Source organism: Echiichthys vipera, assembly GCF_963691815.1.
Source record: "Echiichthys vipera genome assembly, chromosome: 11".
In the NCBI taxonomy this organism is placed as follows: domain Eukaryota; kingdom Metazoa; phylum Chordata; class Actinopteri; order Perciformes; family Trachinidae; genus Echiichthys; species Echiichthys vipera.
In genome coordinates, this window is record NC_139836.1 from 17,833,421 (window position 1) to 17,839,842 (window position 6,422).

Sequence of the window (6,422 nt, forward strand, 5' to 3'; positions counted from 1 at the left end):
GAAGCCCATCTACCCTCACATCAAACCATCCACCTGCCAGGACACACCAAGATGGACGACTACAACACCCCATACTCCACTACCATCCAGAACCCGCAGTGTCACCTGGGGACCCCTGCCAACCTGCAACAGACCCACCACTCCTCATGCCCCCCTATCCCCCATAATTCCCATCACCGCCTTCTGCAAGCACCCCATCAAGCCCCCAGTCCTCAAAAAAAAAAATCACAGCTCAGGTCCATGGTCCCACTTATCAATCCCCCACCATGGAAGAACTTCATACCATTACCCTCAGAACCCAGTCCAATGTATCAGTCCATATTACTGATGCCATCTCTTCCTCCCCCCAGCCAGATGTCGCAGCTGCCCTTGTGGACCAGGCCGAGCAGCAACTGCCCCCAGCAGAAAAACCTAAAAAGGCAGAAATGATGACAGGGTCTATCAAGGTCAATCATGACCCAAACATAACCCCTTCTGAGCCCTCCCCACATACACCAACAGAGGGCCTGCTGCTCTGCCCACTCCCCACGGGTACTGTGGCACCCCACACACCTCACGCACATAACATGCCCCCCCCTCCCCTATCTACGGATAATCCCCCTCCCTTAGCCTTCTCTTCCCCCTTCTCCAGCTCAACTCTTCCACATCCATCCATCTCTCACGACTACCCCCTTTCCTCAAATTCTATTCCACACTCCCAACCTAACAGTCTGGAAGAGAACCCTACTGTGGAAAACCTTCCCTCACCCCTCCGACCCAACCCTATATCACCCAACAGCTCCACTCACCCCCCCTCCCCCTTACCAACTGCTCAGCAATCACCCCCACCTATCAACACCAAGCAATCCCCTACCCTGACGTCCCTCTTCAGACCCACTTACCATATTGCACGCCCCAACCGCAAGATCCAGGACTGGTCATTCAAACCCTGCAAACCCATCATCATCCTAGGCGACTCCAATATCAATAGAATCCCAGCTCACACCCACCCCCAAATCCAACTCGACAGCTACCCTGGTGCCAATTCATACCACTTCCTAAAAATTGCAGTAAAAACCTCACCCTATCTCACGTCAAAATTGTCATCTTCTCCATAGGCCTCAACAACAAAGACCAGGACTGCAAACAAACCTCCATCAAACAATTAAAATCCCTATTCCGTCAAGCCAAGTCGACCTTCCCCAACTCAGACATCTACTTCCCCGTCATCAACTTTTCGCCTAACCTCACTCCCACTCAAAAAAGCAACCTCACCTACATCAATAACGTCATGGTCACTCACTTCCCATCACTCTTGGAAATCCCACACGACAACTTCATCACAGAAAAAGATAACATTCACTGGACAGCCACCACAGCCCGACACATATTTGACAACTGGATACATCAACTAAATTTACATTAACGACCAAAACCAACCCGGACACACAGTCATACATTCTACCCACACATCACCACCAGGATCTGGATTGGAACTCCCCCTCCAACATCCTTAATCTAGCCACATTGTTCACACCCTTCATACCACAATGCCAACTTCTAGAGAGGGGGCTGTCATTTATCCCACATCCCACCCACCTGGACCGGGAGGAACTCCAAAGGGACCTTCACAATTTCCATAGACGACTCAAAATCATTGACTACTTTCACCTCAAATCAGACCGACCAACAGCTTCCTTCACCCACCCTTCCTATTGGGAACCCCACTCAGACAACCTTCAACCCCTTACCCTTCAACTCATCAACCGCAATAAAAGGGCCCTTCGGTCCCCGACGGATACCCCAGATAAGCTGTCAGGACCGGAACGTAGGGCCCTTACTGAACTGACTCACAACCCCAACATCATTTTCAAACCTGCAGATAAAGGCTCAAAAATTGTCATCATGGACCGCCAGCACTACCTCCTTGAGGCCAACAGACAACTCAACAATAAAACATATTACAAACAACTAGATGACACTATTCAACCCCAAACACAGCTCAAACTCACACATCATACAGGACCTTCACAACAAAAAATACATCAACACTAAACAAAAACACTTCCTCTCTGGACCGGACAACCCATGCCCCCGCTACTTTTACCTCCTCCCCAAAATTCATAAACAACCCGACACCTTGACTATTCCCTTTGAAGTTCCCCCCGGCAGGCCAATAGTCTCAGATTGCAACAGTTCCACATATCACATCTCCCAATATATCGACCACTTCCTAGGCCCCCTCTCTACCCAGCACCCCAGTTACATCAAAGACACTTACCACTTCATTGACAATATCCGCTCCATAACTGTCCCCCCACAATCACTCCTCTTCACCATCGACATCGACAGCCTCTACACCAACATCAATACTGCACTAGGAATACAAACACTACACACAATATTTAATAAAAACCCAGACCCCACCCACCCGGATACAGAACTGCTCAAACTCATACAGTGGGTACGGAAAGTATTCAGACCCCCTTAAATTTTTTACTCTTTGTTAAATTGCAGCCATGTGCTAAAATCATTTAAGTTCATTTTTTTCCTTTTAATGTACACACAGCACCCCATATTGACAGAAAAACACAGAATTGTAGACATTTTTACAGATTTATTAAAAAAGAAAAACTGAAATATCACATGGACATAAGTATTCAGACCCTTTGCTGTGACACTTGTATATTTACCTCAGGTACTGTCCATTTCTTCTGATCATCCATGAGATGGTTCTACACCTTCATTGGAGTCCAGCTGTGTTTAATTCTAATGATTGGACTTGATTAAGGAAGCCACACACCTGTCTATATAAGACCTTACAGCTCACAGTGCATGTCAGAGCAGATGAGAATCATGAGGTCGAAGGAACTGCCTGAAGAGCTCAGAGACAGAATTGTGGCAAGGCACAGATCTGGCCATGGATACAAAAAAATTTCTGCTGCACTTAAAGTTCCCAAGAGCACAGTGGCCTCCATAATCCTTAAATGGAAGACGTATGGGATGACAAGAACTCTTCCAAGAGCTGGCCGTCCAACCAAACTGAGCAATCGGGGGAGAAGAGCCTTGGTGAGAGAGGTAAAGAAGAACCCAAAGATCACAGTGGCTGAACTCCAGAGATGCAGTGAGGAGATGGGAGAAAGTTCAAGAAAGTCAACCATCACTGCAGCCCTCCACCAGTCAGGGCTTTATGGCAGAGTGGCCCGACGGAAGCCTCTCCTCAGAGTAAGACACATGAAAGCCCGCATAGAATTTGCCAAAAAACACATGAAGGACTCCCAGACTATGATAAATAAGATTCTCTGGTCTGATGAGACAAAGATAGAACTTTTTGGCCTTAATTCTAAGCGGTATGTGTGGAGAAAACCAGGCACCGCTCATCACCTGCCCAACACCATCCCTACAGTCAAGTGTGTGGTGGGAGCATCATGCTGTGGGGGTGTTTTGCAGCTGCAGGGACAGGACGACTGGTTGCAATTGAAGGAAAGATGAATGCGGCCAAGTACAGAGATATCCTGGACGAAAACCTTTTCCAGAGTGCTATGGACCTCAGACTGGGCCGACGGTTCACCTTCCAACAAGACAATGACCCTAAGCACACAGCTAAAATGACGAAGGAGTGGCTTCGGAACAACTCTGTGACTGTTCTTGAATGGCCCAGCCAGAGCCCTGACTTGAACCCAATTGAGCATCTCTGGAGAGACCTCAAAATGGCTGTCCACCAACGTTCACCATCCAACCTGACAGAACTGGAGAGGATCTGCAAGGAGGAATGGCAGAGGATCCCCAAATCCAGGTGTGAAAAACTAGTTGCATCATTCCCAAGAAGACTCACGGCTGTATTAGCTCAAAAGGGTGCTTCCACTCAATACTGAGCAAAGGGTCTGAATACTTATGTCCATGTGATATTTCAGTTTTTCTTTTTTAATAAATCTGTAAAAATGTCTACAATTCTGTGTTTTTCTGTCAATATGGGGTGCTGTGTGTACATTAAAAGGAAAAAAAATGAACTTAAATGATTTTAGCACATGGCTGCAATTTAACAAAGAGTAAAAAATTTAAGGGGGTCTGAATACTTTCCGTACCCACTGTACATCTATGCCTCACCAATACCGACTTCCTCTTCAATAACCAGTTTTACCTACAGGTCCATGGCACAGCCATGGGCCAGAGATTTGCACCGCCCTATGTCAACCTGTATATGAGCGAGTGGGAGTGAGAGGCCTTAGCAAAATGCACACTCCAACCAACCCTCTACCTCAGATACTTAGGCGACATTTTCGAAATCTGGCCCCATGACCCCTCAACATTCATAGATTTCATCAACATCCGCAATAATCATCATCCGTCTATCTCCGTTAAATACACTACAAACACAACACACATCAACTTCCTGGACACCACCATATTTTTTGGACCCCCCAACCCCACAGGCAATACCCTACACACCCAGGTTTACTTCAAACCCACTGACACATGCTCTCCTCCATAAATCTAGTTACCACCACAAACACACCTTCAAAGGCATCATCAAATCACAACTCAAATGTTTTTATAGATTCTGCTCCAATATCCAGGATTTCCACACCGCCACAAGAACATTTTTTAATGTCAATTTTTACGGACATTAAAAAATACAACTCTGGCTTCTCTCGCTCCTACTCGCTCTTCCCCCCCCCCCCCTCCCCCATCAGAGGGCTACTCCAACCCAGGTCCTGAAAGTGTCTGGGCCATCTCGTTTCTCCCACACCCCCTACCCGAACCAGGGTCTGTATCCTGCTCCTACCTCCTATCCTAACCCCTCACCCTACCTGTCCCCTAATCCTAACCACCCCCCTCGCACTACTCCTAAACCTGACCCCCAACCCCCCTCCCCCTAACCGAACCAGGGTCTGCATCCTCTTCCCACCTCTGATCCTAACCCCCCACCCCACCTGCCCCCTAATCCTAACCACTCCCCTCACCCTACGCCTAAACCTAACCCCCAACCCCTCTTTCCCCTACCCGAACCAGGGTCTGTATCCACTTCCTCCCCCCTATCCTAATCCCCCACCCCACCTGTCCCCTAATCCTAACCACCCCCCTCCCCTTACACCTAAACCTAACCCTCAACCCCCCTTCCCCTATCCAAACCAGGGTCTTAATAATCAAAACTCTCCACCACAACCCTCTCCTTACCCCAACCTACCCCTTTCCCCAACCCACCCTGGAGATGACCCAGATACGCCGCACACACACATAGATACCCAACACAACACACTCCTCCCCTAACCACACATCTCATCCCTTTTGTCTCCACCTTCTCGCATCAAATAACAGGCTTCCACCGCCTAGTCAAACAAAACTTCTCCTCCCTCCATCCTCAACACCCAGCTTTCCAAAACCACACAGTCCTCTCAGCCTACAGAAAACACAAAAACCTCCAGTCCATCCTTATCAGCTCCAAATTCTCTGACCATAGACCGGCATTACCCCTCCAACACAATCACCATTACAAACACCGTAAATTTATCCAAAACCCGTACACACAGACAGAATTCCCCACACTCGGACAATTATCCATTTCCTCCACAAACGCCATTTATATCATCACCTGCACACTCTGCCAAAAACATTACATAGGAGAAACCAAACATTCCATTCACACCCGCCTATCCCAACACCTTTACAACATTGGGGAGGGTCGACTCACCACCCCTCTTGTCCAACATTTTCAAACCCATCCCCCCAACCACCTCATCATTTCAGGACTGGAACACAACGATCACTGGACCACATTACAAAGAAAAAGAGCAGAAACAATCTGGATCCATAAACTCAACACAATAACCCCGGCAGGCCTCAATGACACTTAAACACACCATGTCCCCCCGTCTCTTCTCTCACTCTACTCCCGCTCTCTTCTTTTTACCTTCTTCCTTCCTCCTTACTTTCCTTCTTCCAATAAGTTGCCCCCCCCCCCTTTCCTTTTTTTTTTTTGTCTTTTTATTTAAATATCCAGCTTCTTATAGGTTCAATCCCCACCTCACCCTTGCTCAGGTTACCTTACTCCTTTTTTCATCCCCAAAAAAAACACCCCTTTCTCTTTTTATTCTTTTTACACTTCTCTCTCTCCATCCTCTCTTTTTTTCTTCTATACAATACTCTAGGCCAGTGCACAAACAAAGTTTAACCCAAAACCCTAACCCCAACCCAAATCCCAAACCTAACCCCCCATAAGCCTAACCCTAACCCAACCCTAACCCTAACCCCTAATCCTAAACCTTAACCCTATTTTAAATAGGCCATAACTTTTGATAGGAACGTTGTAGAGACTCAATCTTGGTACCAAAAGAAAGCACATGGCCATAAATGGGGGGTAGGCGAAGTCTCAACAATTGAGCACCTGAGGAAAAAAAGATTAAGATCAAAGGGTTCCCGATGTCCGATTGCAATGAAACCAG